Here is a 17,014-nt window from a genome sequence, read left to right on the forward strand (position 1 = left end):
CTGCATGCTGCAATCCAAATTTGTTTCCATTTTTCATTATTATAGTAATAAGCATCTGCCTGCATACAGGATTCCACATATTTAGAATTATTTCCTTAGGACATATTGCCCAAAGTGGAATAATTGTATCAAACTGTTCAGACTTACTTATGGCTCTTGCTACACACTTCCAGTTTTCTAGAAAAGTCTTCCCAACTTACATTCCCCCCAGCAGAATATGAGAGTAAAGTTTGCACACACATCAACGAGCACCATGAATCTAGAATTATTTTTTTAAGTTATATGATGAAATGAAAAACCATATATTAATGTAATTTGCATTTCCTCGGTTATTATTGGGCAATGGGTTCTTTTCTGTACTCTCTGTTGTCATTCATCTGTCAGATACACTTGGACATGAACCACAAGCAGTCAAATATTATAGTTTTACATATCTTAATATTTTGAAGGACTAGTCATAGCAATACATCTTTTGAAAAAAATTTTAATTGTATATTCTTCTTACATTTCCGTGTGAATTTTGGAATCACTTGAATCATTTTGTTAATTTTCTAAAGAAAAAAATGCCTTTAGGATTTTGATGGGACATGTATTTTATAAATAAATCAGATTTTCTTATCCATGCCCAGTAAGTCATCTTCCAGGATAAAGTCACACCAGCAAATGCATTAGCTTCTGGCTTCTGGAAGTTTCCAAAAACCTTGTGGTCTTTATTTCTGGCATTCTCACTATATCCTGAGATTTTCTGCTCCAACTAACAGAACACCCAGAACACCCAAAAATGAAGGGTCCTAAACCTTGAGCCCTTGGTAACAGGAAACCCCAAAGCAGGACTCTCCTGGCTTGGTCTACCAGCTCCATGATGTCTACCAGGCTCTGCATTTTTCTGTTGACCCATCTGACAGAGAGTGTCGAGCAGACATCTGCTTCAGCCCTGACCAGGCCATCATGTTATGCTCTCCTAAATCCCAGAGCTATGCAAGGCAGTTCCTCCTTCAAATGGTGTTCTGTCCTGTTGTTTTTGTTGGTAGACTTCCCCATATAACCCACTGGGCAGGCTGTCATCATAAGACCATGCCTTCTCCAAGCAGAGGTGAGGGGAAAGAATTGCTGATTAGCTTTGGCAAAGCAACAGTTACGTTTGGGGGCCTGGAATGGCAACCTTCACTGAATAACAAGAAGATGGACAAATAAATAATACAATCTGAGAAAGAAGGAGCCAGGATAGGGGTACTGGCTGTTGAAGAACAATGGCTACTACTCCAAAAGATTTCCTCAAATTGTGTTTTGGGGCACAAAAATCATAGAGCATATCCTTGGTTGCATGTCCAGGTTTATATAGTTACTGAATCTTGTGCTATTTGAGAGACTGTCTTTTTATAAAATAATACAAAATAGCTAATATTAAATTTAACATGAAAGAATATTTAAAATGAAAAGGTACATCAAATTACCTATTTTAGAAATCTGACAAATTACCATAAATGTCACAATTAGAAAAATAGCATAATGTTTGAGATATCATCTCTACCTACATATAATATATATTTCAATTAGTATAACCAAGTTATGGTGTAGATATGGTGTCCCTCAAAAGCTCATGTGTGAGCAATACAATAAAGTTCAGAGGTGAAATGATTTGGTTAGAAAAGTCTTAATCTAATCAGGGCAGTAATCCCCTGGTAGAGATTACCTGGGTAGTAACTGCAGGCATGTAGGCTGTGTCGGGAGGAGACGGGTCACTGGGGTGGGCCTTTGGTGTTTATATTTTGTTGTGGTGTGGAGAGCGCTCTCTCTCTCTCTCTCTCTCTCTCTCTCTCTCTCTCTCTCTCTCCTTCCTGGTTCCATGTTCTGAGCTGCTTTCCTCCATTACACTCTTCTGCCAAGATGTCCCACCTCACCTCAGGTCACCTCAGGCCGAGAGCAGGGGAGCCAGCTGTCTCTGGACTGAGCACTCTGAAACCGTGAGCCCCCAGATGAACTATTCCTGCTCTAAAATTCTCTCATCAAGTCTTTCAGCAGCAAAAAAAAGCTGACTAAAACAACTAATAATTCTGAAGAATAGACAAAATTTAGGACACACACAAAAATAATCCAAAACCTATAATAAAATACTATTGAAGTCCCTAACTATAGGTAATCAAATCACCGTTGTATTACATACTCTGATTAATCGGCTAAGGTCTTTAGTCCCTGGAACACTTGTCTCCTGATGGCTTCACTTTCTTGGTGGCAATTCTGAGCACTCTCTCAGCTAGAATGTCCACTTGTCAGGACAGGACGTGCCAGATCTGTGAGTGCTGCCTAAGGCCCATGACTTGGACAGATCTCATCCCTGCTGGGTACTGTAGACATTTTCTAATGCTGTGTAGCAAACAGATTATCATCAATTTTGTGGCTTCAAACAATACAAGTCTATAATCTCACAAGTGTCTGTAGGTCTGAAGTCTAGGCACAGTGTAGCTCGACTTGCTCAGGGTCTCACTGTGTGGAACTCGAGGTGTCAGCCAGGATGGCTGCTCTTATTTGAGGTGCAGTGTGCTCTTCCATGCTCACTGGCTTCACTGGTTGCTACCAGATTTGTTTCCTTGCAGCCGTAGCAACAAGGCTCCCATTTTATGGAGCTCTTAGCCCAAGATCCCTCTCAGCATCTAGAGGCTTCCTGAAGCCATGTCACCACAATGAAAAGCTCATAATGTGGGTGTTTGCTTTCTCCCTAAACTAGTTGGGGCAAGTCCATAGATTTTTCTGTTCTGCAACCAGGCAGAAAAAAGTCTCTCAACTTTAAAAAGGCTCATGTGATTAAGATAGACTCTACTCTCTGTGGATAGACTCCATATTTGAAGAGCTTAATTACATCTACAAAATCCCTTCCAAGCAGTACCCATATGATTGTTTGACTGAATACCTGGAGGAAGGCGTGTGTAGACCAGGGCTGGGAATCTTGGGTGTCTATTGTTATTCTGTCTAGCTGAGACATGATGGCCTTGGTTCTGGCTGGTGTGATTCTCTTCCGAGTGACACGTGTACATGTTGCCTTTCCTCATGTGACAGGGCCCTCTTGTCTGCAGGGGATATATTCAAGATTCTTAATACCTGAAACTCCAGAGAGTACCAAACCTAATATGTCCTGTTTCCCCTGTATACATACCTACGATAAAGTTTAATTTTACAAATTAGGTGTAGTAAGAGATTAGCAAAGATGATTAACAATGAAGCAGAACAATTATGACACTATACTGCAATGAGTTTGCATTTGGGGGTCATTATTCACTGAAATAGGGGTATGGAAATTAAAAAAAAGAACAAAGGCTCTCTGGGTTAGTCTGTCTTCATGAGGGTTAGTCTGACACAGAACTGAGTGCAAAAGGACACCAAAGCACAGCTCGCAGTTCAAGTCCCAGGGACAGTTGGCTGGACATATAAATGCTTGTCTGACCTGCCTCCACTAGTGAACTCATGCTAACTCCTGGACTGAGTCCCTGTCACCACCATCCTCTTTGTCTCCACACTACTTATGTAATTCTCCTTTTGTCTTTGAAACCCTGCTTCCCTGGGTATGCCTCTGCACCCCCATGGCTCCCCATGGTACATCTATCCCAGGACAATCCTCTGTTAGTCACTCCTAAAAAAAACTCCTTCCTTTGGAGAGACTGGTCCTCTGCGTATCTTTCCCCGTTGACATGGGGACTTCTCTATATTCCTAGCAGAAGAACTTCAGCTTTGAGTAGGCATTGATGAGTGCCAAGTCATCTGTTGGCAATTTTCTATGACAAGATTGAAAGAATTTTCCAAAGATTAATTCTGAATCTACACATGTTAAATATTGTTTTGTCTCTGTTACCATTGTCTGTGCTCTGGGAAAAAACACAAAACAAAAACCATTTTCCCTGGACAAATGAGTTTGGGCTGTGCTGCAGTTTCTTCCCAGAACACTGTCAGACACATTCATGTGGAGGTCCTGGATTCCCTGTCCATAAGTCCGAACTCCAGGAAATTCTGAATCCAAAGCACCACTGAACACACATGGCGGCCACCCTTCACTTGAACTAAAATTAGGCTACTTCTAGCCCTTATTGATCTCAGTATCAATTTTCATATGTATCACTGTAAAAATATCAGTGATTGATTATGAGGTACTGGCAGACTCTGTTAGGTATTTGAGCACATACCTTTCTAAAAATTTTAAATTCTGAAAAAAAAAATTCAGCTCCAAGAATTTCATATAAAAGAATGTGAATTGTCATTAGAGGCTAAGAGACATACTGTAGAACGGTTTCAGGCAAATAAACATGACTGTTTGCTCAGAGGAAGATGTTTTCCATCGATTCTGACACCAAATTGTGCACCATAGTTCAATTCCTGCACCAGTCACCCAGAATTAGTGAAGATCCCACCGATGAATGGGCACAGCCCCCAACAACATTCCAATCTGCAGGTCACCTGCATTTGGGACAAAATGGCTACAATTCAGGGTTTCTCATGACACTTTCTAATTCGGTAGTCTTCTAAAATGACTCTTAGGATTCAAGAAAATGTTATATATGTAATTACAGTTTTATTATTATAAAGGATGCAACTTAGAAAGAGTCCCAGAAGAGATGCAGAAGGCAAGGTCTGGGAGGGTCCTGAGCTCACAGCTTCTGTGCCCTCACCCCATGGAATCAGGACACATCCCCCTCCCAGCACATTGACAACTTCACCAACCAGGAAGCTCCAGCAAGCACCAATGTCCACGGTTTTTATTGGGGTTTCATTGCATAGGCATGATTGATTAAATCAATAGTCCCATGATTGAGCTCAATCTCCAGGCCCTCGACTGACCCTTCACTGGAGATCGGGCTGGCTCAAAGTCGGAGCCGTCCAAGAGGATGGCTGGTCTTTCTGGTGACCAGCCCCCATCCTGAAGCTATCAAGGGTCTGACTCTGAGTGACCTCATTGGCATAAACTCAGGTATGGCCCAAGGGACTTTAGAATAACAAACATAGTTTTATCACTTGGGAGATCACAAAGGTTTTAAGAACTCTGTGCCAGAGAATATGGGCAAATAGCAGAGAAATTCTTTACCACACAGTGCAATCTCCTTTGTTATTGACCCTAGAATGTTCATGACGAGCAAGGCCGCTCACTGAGATGAAAGGCCCAGTCCCTCACCGCCATTCTTCTGTTGATGTTGACACCCAATAGGAAGAAAAGTCCATGAAGTCCCCACTGGGGTGATGCTTAGTTTCACTCCCTTTCCTGCTCCTGGGCTGAGGGAGATTTTTATTCATATTGTATTCTTATTTTAGTAAAGATGTATACTTGCTCAAGATTACGACTTGATGTTTTATAATGAATTGTCAAATGCATTTATTTTATATTTTCCTTTTTCTTTCCACTTAGTTTGCTGATTTGAAAAAATGCCACTAAATTTCATATATTTATCATCCCTCTGCCCTTCATAGTCATGATTCTTATCAATTCAAATAGCATTCTGGTTGATTCACTTGGATTTTCATAAGTAGCAAATTATATTATCCTTATGTAATTATATCCCTTCTTATGCTTACAACACTTACTTCTGTTTCAGATTTTATTAGAAATCCAGGACATGGGAAATACACATAAATAATTATTGGATTGCAGAAGCTTAGTTTTCTTCTTGATTTCAATGCAGTAACTACTGGTATTTTATATTCATCCTCAATATTGGCCATTTGGGAATAAACTTTGTCATGTTAATGATGTAGACTTCAAGTCCTCACATAATTAGTATTTTTATTATTAATAGAAATTAAATTTTATTTATGGTAATTTTAACACCATTATTTTTTGTATATTATTTATTTTTAGGAGACAAATAACAGAATCTACTCTGTTTCTGTTTTTCTTTTTTTGTAACACTAGGAATAAAACCTACAGCCTTATGTATTTGTGTTAGTTATGTTTTCCCCTGACAAGAACACCTAAGAGCAGAAAGGGTTGATTTGGGTGTATAGTTTTCAGAGGTTTAGGCTGTGGTGGGTCAACTCATTGCTCTGGGACCAAGGTGACATTGAACATCATGGCAGATGGGCAAGAAGCAGAGAGAGGAGAAGGGACTGATTTCCTCTTCCAGGGCACATCCTCAGTGACCCAGCTCCTCCAGCCATGCCCCACGTGCCTACAGTTGTACCCAGTCAGTCCATTCAATAGGTTACAGCTCTCATAATTCACTCATCTCACCTCTGAATATTCCTGCATTAATACAGAAGCTTTGAGGGGACACCTCATATCCAGACACAATAGCGTGCTAGGCAAGCGCTCCATCACAAAGCCAACTTTCTTTTGTCTAAGAGTAGCCTAGAGTTCTTTTTCGTATCTGTAAAAACTGTGTCATTCTTAATTCTTAGTTAAAGTCCCTCTCCAATGTTTCACAGATACCTTTATTACATGGGTATCACCTACTAAACTCAAGATTTGAATACTTGAAGTGGGAGAAACCCAGTTATCTGTGTGTTTTATCCTAGAAGTTTGTGAACAATCAGAGTGTGTGTTGAGAGACACCGTCATCTAACCTGCATTTTAGGGAACAAATGTGCTCTTCTGTTAGGGTTTGAAAATCTAAGACCCATGGACAAATCTCCCCCTTCACCACCTATTTTTGTAAACATGTTCTTATTGGGTCCACAGCTGTGCCTATTCATGTATGGATTATCAATGTTGATCTTATGCTGTGTCAGAGTGAAGGAATTGCTACAAAGGCTGTATGATCCCATAGCCTAAAATATTTACTCCGTGGTCCCAACAGGTAAATTTGCTACCCTGTACTACATAGTAATCAGTATTCTGAGAGAGAGGGGAAAGGGCAGGAAGGGGTTAAATAAGTTCAAGAAGTGCTATATCCCATTTGCATTTTACTCTAACCAATCAAAAGCCAAAGAGATTCTGGAGTCCTGCAAGAATGCAAGCCTACCTACATCCCCATGCCTACAACCTCACTGATACACAACAATATGATGTTGCACTATTATTTTACAAACTTTTTTTTGGTTTCAAGTCTTTGTTTCATTGAAGAACTATCACTATCTCTCAACATACTAGAATTTAATAGGTTCAAGTTGGGAAATGCCTCATGAAAGATGTTCCTTCTTTTCACACTATTGCTATTTCATCTTTCTTCTACCTCGACCCCAGTCCATCTGCCTCAGATGATCAGGTAGAGAGATTGGCCATTGCTATAGACTGTTTATAAATGACACGATTATTAACTTATTTGCAATATCTGCAGGGCAGTCAAGTGGGAGAGCTGCAAGGTAAGAAGGGGATTTCGTTGGAGTCAGGCAAAAGTGCAGTCCCACTGCTCTTGGGCCTCAGATAAGCTCCCTGGTTTCTATCAGGTGACATCCCTGCTCCCTGGGTACAGGTCTATTCTCCTGGGTTGTGAGAATGACGCGAGTTAAGGCTTGTGACATAGCTGACCTGGTTCCTGCAAGGTAGCAAGTGCTTTCCAGGGGTCAGTCCTACTGACTTTCTGACACAATTGAGAGTTGTTCCCTGAGGGAGTCTCCAGGATTGCACTCAGTGCAGTGGCTCAGAGGGGACTTTAGAACCAGAGGTACGCAGCTCCCTGTCCTCCTACTTCCGTGACACAAATGGGCTTCTCAGCCTTCCACCTGGAGAATGAAGGGAATCATGGGATTGCCCCAGCTTCTTGTGAGGATTTAGTGAGAAAAGTGTGCAAACCACTCCATGTAAATGGGAACCACCATATTTGTGTCATTAAGGTATCAGGCTGTGAAAGAGAAAAATGGGAGTCAGGGACACAGCTTCCAGTCCTACAGTGGTTCACTAACTTGTCTCTGCCTTTCTCTGGGCTTCCATTTATCATTTTTAAATTTGGGTTTTGAGCTGAATAATGTTGCTGCACACTTTAGAGCATTTTTAGGCTACATCGTATTTTGACACACTGTCTCACTTTGCAGTCTTAGCAGGCTACTGAGTTTCTATGAATTAAGGCAGTTATGATGAACCACTTTCTTCCTTTTCCTCTGGCTCCTTCCATGATGCCATTTCTGTAGCCAAATCATTTTCAAAGTCCTCAAAGGGGGTCCTTGTTAGGCGCTATTTTTTATTAACAAACAAATGTTCCAACTCAACTGGCTTCCAGGCTAATTAATTTTAATTTGATGAGGAAATTAATCAGTGCTAACTAGGTTCCTAAGCTGTTCCCAGCACCTCCCTCTTTCCTTGGTTTGCACTCACCATTCCACATGCAGAAGTTTCTGGGGCTTTTCAAGCCACCGTGAGTTAATGGGACAGGTGCCATCTTTCACCTTGAGGTCTCGCTTGAGTTCATGGTTGAATTATTCTTATGTTGGTCTGAAGATTTCATTGACTTCATGCCCAGCTCCCAGTGCAGCCACCAGCTTCTTCCATGGACTGAGCTTCTAAGTGATTTTAGTATGATCACAAGCTCCTTTGAGGCCTGGCCGTATGGGCACCAACACCTCTGGGAAGGAGAGCTGTACTGATGGGGAGAGCAAACCCAGGACAGCAGATCCAGGTGAATTTGCCTCAAAGTAGCTTAGGTCACATCACCAGCAGTGTCAGGGCCGATCTGAGACATCTTATTATGCTTCTTCCAGACGTTTGTGCTTTTCTTTTAGAGCATTTTTCATTCTTTAAAATTATTTTGTGCTTCACCTTATTTTCCTTTTCTGTCTCCAGTGTTATTCAAGGTTCTCTAAAGTGACGGAACCTGTTGGGGGTAGCTAGAGATGATATAAAAGATATAGATGCAAAGAGAAGACTCATCATAGAAATGGACTCATGCAACTATAGAAGCCAAGAAGTCCCATGAGAAGCCATCTGCAAGCTGGACAATCATGAAAGCTAGTGGGACCTCTCAGTCCATGCCTAAAAACCATGGGCATCCAGGAACAAATGGATACCACTGCTCAGGAAGAGAATGGGACTTTGTCCTTCTCCCACCTTTTTTCCCTGTGGAACTCAGAGGACTGGATGAACCAGCTCACCTTGGTGTGAGCAGACTTTATTTACTCAGTCTACTGATTGAAAGGCTCATCTCTTCCAAAAACACCCTCACAGACACACCCAGAAATAACATTTCACCAGCTATCTGGGTATCCATTAACCCATTCAATTGGCACATAGAGTTAACCGACACATTCTCCAGGACATAGCCAGGCCCTGGGAGATGGGACTTCATCTGTCTTCTCTATGTCTGGCACAGGACCTGCCACCAGTGGGTTCTCAGTAATCACTGACAGCTAAAGTATAATGGGTTGGAGGCAAGACCTGCCCCCAAAGCAAGCTTGAGCAACTGCAAACCATTGCAAATGCACTCGTGAAGCAAGGCCATGAAGCTGAGTCCCTGGGTGTCCAGGACCAGCTCCATACCTAGGAAACTTCTGAGTTAACTCCTCTGTAGAAAATGCCATTTATTACAGCATAAGTAATCCAAATGTGATGATTTTAAATTTCCAGATATGTTAAAACTCAATCATAACTTCAGAACTATTTATAAATTTGACCAGCAAAAGACTTTTGGCGGGGGGAGGTGAATGGATTATTTCATCACTAACATTGCACAGCATCATCAGGACACAATGGTAATAAAAAAAAATTAGCTTTAGTGTTGATTTTCGATTGTCTTCAGAAATTGAACCCTACCACTGCCTTCCCAGGACAGGACCCCTCACTGCCAGGATGAACTTGGAACTGACTGCCATTGCACCACTGGTACAGCCTTGGGTCCCTATGGACCATGAGTTTTGTACAGCCACCCAACTCTTGCTCTTCTGTTGCTGAAATGTGTATGCTAACGGTATCCTCATGGCACAGTTTAGATCAAATAAGGGTTATGCCATATTGTGTGTGTTGGCAATAGCATGCACATACTATAATTTGCTCATTCGCCTTTTTATTTTCTTCACTAAAACAATAGCAGAAGCATCATTGCCATTTGTAAAGATGATTAAATGGAATCAATCAATATTTTTCACCTTACCTCTCCTGCAGGTGATCCTTAGGTCCTCAGACATTGTGTTGCCAGGTGGCATGATGCAGGGGATAAGTTGCCCTTCTCTGACCTTCCTCAGTTGTCCTTCAAACAGCACTGTGGTTCCAGAGTTGGGTTCCAGGTAGACAGAAAGAGAATGGGGTTTCATCTCAGGCTCTGTTCCAGAGAGGGCATCCAGCTGCTCTCCCTTAGCATCTGCCTTTCCCTTGCTTCAGCCTTCTGCCAGAAAGACAAGGCAGACAGAGCAGAGAATCGAGAGCATAACCTTTTCTTATGAGCCGTGTGACTTTTGAAATGTTATTGAACATCTCTGAATTTTATTATTCTTACCTGCCAAAGGAGTTAATATACCCCTTGTCACAGGACTATCATGAGAATTAAAAGAAAAAGCATTGTGTTCCTAAAGCCATGCCTAGAATACAGGCATCACTCAATATTTTTGTGCCCACGTCTGCTTTCTAGCCCTTCTGTGTGTGAGGGAGAGGATCCAGGAGGGGACAGGGGAGGAGAGAGAAACTTGGAAGACAGATCATGTAACGTCTGCAGAACACAGCAGGCTTCGTGGAAAAGTCATAAAAAGCAAGAAGCAGCATTCAGCCAGGCTGTGTCCATGACCACCAGCTCAGCCCTGCTATTTGCAGATGGGGAATCCTGGGACTGCAAATATTAGAATGAGGTCAACGTGGCTTTTGTGATGTCCCTGGGCTGCTTTCTGAGAAGCACTGCTCTATGTACGAGCTCACCGCCTGCACGCCTGCTCCTGTCCTCCTCTGGAATGTGGCCCTCATGACAGAGCCTGAATTGTGTCACCCGGGTAATGAAGATGTCCTGGCTCCGAGTTTGCTGACTTGGCTGAATGGGTAGTCAGGCCTTAATGACCAGGGACTCCTGATGTTTAGAGGCAGCTCTGGCATCAGGGTGGCATGAAAACTGGCATCTTGGAGGAAGTTTTCCCACCTCTCTCCCTGTGCAAGATTTCCTCTTATTTTCAGTACTTCCAAGGCATCCGGTCCAGAGGCCACAGGACTGCTGACCAGACCTCAGAAGACCCTCCTTAGAAATGTGATGTGCGTTTAGTGGAATCACAAAATGCCAGGTCCCAATCCCCTGGAAGAGCACCTGTGCACGGGAGACCCAGGGAAGGTGCCCAGCTTGCTTTACAACATCTCACGCTTGCGAAAACTGGTCTTTCTCTGAGCAACTACATGAGTCCCTTCGTGAGGAAGGAGCCCCATGACTAATAACCCCTTCAAGGTTCCACCACCTCTCAACACAGTCACCTTGGCACCAAACCTCAACAGGAGTTTGGGTGAGGACAAATTATATTTAAGGCATAGCAGAGAGCGGTGTGAAGTGGTGGCTCAGGGTGCTGGGAAGGCTAATTCTGCCACCCCTTAGGGAAGCTGGGTTAACATTCGCGGTTCTGGCCTTTCTCGGAGGTTCTGTTTAGAATATGGGCTGCTGGAGCTCCTTCCTCAGCCAACTGCAGGGTTAAGAAGTCCCCCAGGGCGATCTGTGATGTCACTGAATAGGATGATGATAATACTTGGGAACGTTGTCTGAGTGAGAAAAAAGTCAGCTGTGCACTTCTTTCCCTGGTGCTGTACACTAGTAGCTCGACCCTTTTGCTTGGAACATTGACTCTCTCCCACTTTCACTGAACCTCCTTCCCAATCTTTGCTTTTTCACCGATTCTAGTTCCTTCAAAGAGGTTAGCATACCCCTTTAAAAAGCCCCAAACATGTCAAAACTTAATGAAAATTCAGCAGGAAATGTGTCCTGAGTAGTAAGATAGGATCGCTGGGCATGCTCACAGGCCTTTAGAAAAAACGTGTTCCCCTGTCGCATCCTACGTCATTTGGATGTTTGTGTATCGGGAGCAGGGAAAAGTTAGATTATAGATTTTTTTAACCCCTGATTCAAATTATTTAGCAAAAATAGGTATAAATAAGTGTTTTCATTTTATTTTAATTGATTTTTAACTCAATTTCTTTGTGGTCAAAGAACACAGTTTCTACAGAACTGACTTTTAAATATTATTTGAGACTTGATGATGTGGCCTATTAGGCAGTTTCATAAATGTTCTTTTTTAAAAAAAAGTGTATTTGTTGAATAAAAGGATTTGCTATTTATTAAATTAATTTTTAACTGTATTACCCAAATATCCTAGTTCCTAGATGACTTATGGTGTAGTTTGCCAATTACTGAGACAAGTCAGTTTCAATTTCATTACATGGGTTGTAGCTGTATCGTTTTCCTCATAGTTGTTTCCCCGCTTTTGCTGGAAGTATTTTCAAGCTATATTATTGTGTGTATCTTCAAGGTGGTTTCAATTTTTATCATTACATAGTGACAAGATATTTTCTTTTACCTTGGTTTATTTTCTCTGTTATTAATATAGCTGTAACTGTTTGGTTTTGAATAGGATTTGCCTGCTTTTTTTTTTCTTCCGTCCAGTAACATTCAAATTTTCTTTTCTTTAACCTTTATTTTATTTATTTATTTACTTTTATGTGGTGCTAAGGATCGAACCCAGTACCTCACACATGCTAGGTGAGCACTCTACCACTGAGCTATAATCCGAGGCCAACATTCAAATTTTCTGTGTTCTTTTGTTTTAACTATGTTCCTTAATAATGATTTTAATATTTAAAAAAAATATTTTAGTTGTCAATGGACCTTCTTTTTTACTTATTTTATTCATTTTACTTATTTAGAGAATTGAACCCAGTGCCCCACATGTACTAGGCAAGTGCTCTACCACTGAGCCATCACCCCAGCCCATGATTTTAATTTTTACCCACTCTATTTCTGGAAGATTTAAAGATTTTTATATGTTGTAATCATGATCTATTTGGAATTATTTCTATCATACTATCTAGACTTTATTATGTCCTGTTTTTTTCTATTTTTTAATCTTTTGTTTTGAATTGATTGAGTTCTGAGTTTCAGTTGTTTATACAGTTACTGGTTTGGAAGTTTTCTGCTCTGTTTTAATTCTCTTTCTGGCTTCCCTGGGAGTTTTGGTGTGTGCTCAGGGGCCTTCCTCACTTGAACGTCTCAGACATCTCAAACGTCGTGTGATGAAACAACACCCTTCTTCCTCCCACCTCCGGTGTTCCATGAGCTGGTTCAAGCAGTTCCCCACCCTGCTCAACACCTTTGCCCCAGTAAATACAGCATCTTTTGGGTTTGCTCAGTCCAAAGCAAACAGTTTTCCATGTTTTTTTTTTTTCCTTTTTTAACTTCACCTTCTATCAGCAGGACCTGACAATTTTACTTCCAAATAGACCCCTAATAGATTCCCACTATGGTCTTGCCAGACCAGCTGAGAGACAGGGTCTCCTGAATGATCCCTCTTCACTTCCGTTCATTCTAAGGGCTGTCCTGAAAGTCAACTCCAATCAAGCATTTCCCAGACTGACTCACAGTTCCATCAGGGTGCAGGCTTTACCTATCAGTCTCAGAAAATACAGGGGAATTCCTTAAGAAAGGTTCATATGGACTGAGGAATGGCATCGAATTCTGTTTTCAAAAACCATGTGGCTGATAAATTCAGTAGCCTATAACCACTGAAAGGAAAAAAAAAAAAAAGGCAGTGTTGAATGGTAGTGGGTGGATGAGCCTCCTCAGGCTGTCAGTCTGCACATCCCTGGACACAGGGCTGCCCTAACAATCAGGCATGTGTGTGGTCCTGAGGCTTTGGTTAGCCTACTAGAAGCAGTGATTCCCCATGCCCCTTGCATCTCACATCCCACTCTAGCTATACATGGTGGTTGTTTTACTGAGTTTTTTGTTTTGTTTTGTTTTGTTTTTTTTGGTTGTTTTGTTGCTGTAACCAAAAGACCTGGTAAGAACAATTTCAGGAGGAAAAGTTTATTTGGGGCTCACAGATTCAGAGGTCTCAGTCCATAGACAGCAGGCTCCATTCCTCAGGGCTCGAGGAAAGGCAAAACATCAAGGCAGAAGAGTATGGTGGGAAGGAAGCAGCTCCCATGATGATCACAGAGAAAAAAGACTCTGCTCACCAGATACAAAATATATATCCCAAAGGCCCCACCTTCTCCACCACACCCTGCCGACCTTCACTCACCACCCAGTTAATCCCATCAGGCGATGAATTCACTGATTGGGTTAAGGCTTTTATAACCCAATCGTTACTCCCCCAAACCTTCTTGCATTGTCTCACACATGAGCTTTTGAGAGACATCTCACATTTAAACCTTAGCAGTGACCAGATACCAAAGGTACGAGGACAGAAACAACAGTGGAAAGCAGGTCCACAAAGCAGTGGCAGACCCAAGAGAGCCTCCTCAGACATGATGAAGGGATTTAATTTTGTTCCAAGCAGTCATGCAGAGGGGGATTCTATGTCTCCCTCCCACAAAGGTGGCCAGTTCGACTTTGTGAGTAAGGAACAGGATCTTATTTCAATTTGGTCTTATGCTACAGCAGAATCACAGTTCCCAAATATCAAGGGCAGGACAGGGAACAGTCATGCAGTTGGGAGTTTATAGTCAACGGGGACTTCTGGCCTCCACACAGCAAAGAGTAAGGTGCAGAACATGCTAGAACAAAGGAGTGTCAAGACCTTAAGGAAAATATCACTTCCTTCTATCCAGAAAGTGTTTGTGGAGATTCTGACATTTAAACAGTCTTTAAGGAGATCACTGGGCAAAGAATGGAGAATGGCTTTTGCAGGTAAAAGTAACGATGTAGGTAGAAGGGGGTGGGTAAGTTGTGATGAGAGCCTAGAGTCCAGGGTCGCCTGGATCACTGGCGATGTCCAGGTGTGAAGGGAAGACACACGCTGCTTGAGGAGGCCAGGCTGTGGTAGGAGAGAGAACTTAAGAAAAGAGAAATGGCCAGGGAAGGTGGCTCAGATGCATATCTGGGTTTCCCCTGGGGGTGATGAGGCTCCTTCTTGTGCTCCTACAATACGCTGGGCTTCTGCCTTCCAAGACCCCACCATCCACTCTTCTCTGTATTTATTTATTTTGTTTTAAGATGTCAGAATCTAGCTTTCCTTTTAGGAGATTTAGAACATGGAGACCAATTAATATACATATATATGGTATATATTTTATAAATATATACATGTTATAAATGAATATATATCTTCTAAATATACCCATATATTATAGTAATTAACACCTTGATATGATTTGAATGTGTCCTTCCCAAAATTCGGGTGTTGTCAATGACGTAGTTTTAAGAGGTGGACCTCTGAGAGCAGCACAAATGGACAGGACAGCTCTGTAATCTAATGATTAAAAAGGAACCTCTAAACTGTCTGCTTGATGCTCTCCGGGCATTTTTTTTTTTCTATGTGTGCTTTTGTGTGTCTGAGTGTATGACCAAATTTAGGCTCACAATCTTCAAATCATTTCCCAGCCTGCTTTGTACCTCCATAACATCTACATTAGACTTAAACTTTAATGTCCACATGTATCCATCTGTATCATAATAGTTACTGGCTGCTCAGGACTTCACTGTGTTCATCCACAACATGGTTTTTATAACCCATCTGTGGTCTTTACTTCTAATTCCCTGCTTCTATAAGCAAATTACAGGGAATATCACCATGTTCAAACCGTTACTGCTTGCTTAAATATTTCTTTAGAATTAATCCTCAGAACTGAATTTTTCATTAAATGTAGATACATCTTAAAGGATTTAGGATATATTGTCAAAATGTTTCTGAGTGATTTTTCCAGTTGTCCCCTTCCCTAGCACCTAGCAAACACTAGAAATTTTCATTCTCTTCTTTTCTCCCAATATAATGGACAAACAATGGTATTTCATTATTGCTTTCTTATAAGTTATATTTCCTTCATTATTTTGATGATATTAGGCTTTCTAATATGTTTATGGATCATTCACAGTTTTGGTTTTTTGTTGTTGTTGTTGTTGGGTTTTTTTTGGTGCTGGGGATTGAACCCAGGACTTTGTGCATGCAAGGCAAGCACTCTATCAACTGAACTATATCCCCAGCCTGATTTTTTTTTTCTTTTGAAACTATTATTTTATATTCTCTTTCTCAGTATTTGCCTTGTATTTTAGTGATATTATATTATTTTTAAAAAGACGAGCTTTGATCACAAAATTCATTTGAGTTTGTCTTCGACATTTTGATTTTGTGTATGATATGTTAACCGTTGAGAATCTTGTGTGTAACAAGCCATATTTGGCCCTAGTTCCCTTATGGTTTCTTTCTCTGGGGTCACACTTGGAGAGCCCAGCACCAGCCTGTGAGTAAGTAAATGAAGCCAGATGTCAGCTCAGACACTGCCACTGTGGCATGAGTGTGGCCTGCTTCGTTCACCAGTTCCAACAAGTACACTCACACCAATTGCTCTGTGGCGATTGGGATAAGGTACGGGGGGAGGGTTTTATGATAAAGGAAAGGTCACCATTAAGTCCAAGGCATTTCACAACCTCTTCCTCTTCTTGCAAAACCTCCATTTCTTTCTCGAATGAGCACCAACAGTTCTTTCATTCTGCAGAGCAGTTAGTGGGTTGGTTGCCTTTTAGTGTGTGAGCATTCCTGATAGCCTCTGCCTGGAACCCAAGCCACTTACCCAGTATTTCTTCTAATCAAGTACAACGCTATCTTCTGAAAGATTTTAGTGAAGACATTTTTCTTTAGCTCATTACATAAGTTAATTAACATGTACATATGTGGATATATATATATATTTAAAGTGATTTAACAGTTTCATATTTAACATTTGGATATTTACCCTACCCAGACATTGGTTGTCTATCTCCAGTGTAAATCTGTAAAGCTGCAGGTGGTTTTTGGCGTCTTTGTCCTTCCTGTCCTCAACAGCCATCATTAGACTAGGAGCCATAGAAGAGCAGGTCCTTCTTGTGCTTGTTCCTTTTTGAATCCTCAGTTCTTTTCATAATATCGACCATACAGCAGGTGCTTAATAAATAAATGTTGAATGGATGAAGAATGTGCCGTGAAAAATTTTTGAGGCCAATTTTCTTCTTTCTCAACT

Source organism: Spermophilus citellus (assembly GCF_964194105.1).
Source record: "Spermophilus citellus genome assembly, chromosome: 8".
Taxonomy (NCBI): domain Eukaryota; kingdom Metazoa; phylum Chordata; class Mammalia; order Rodentia; family Sciuridae; genus Spermophilus; species Spermophilus citellus.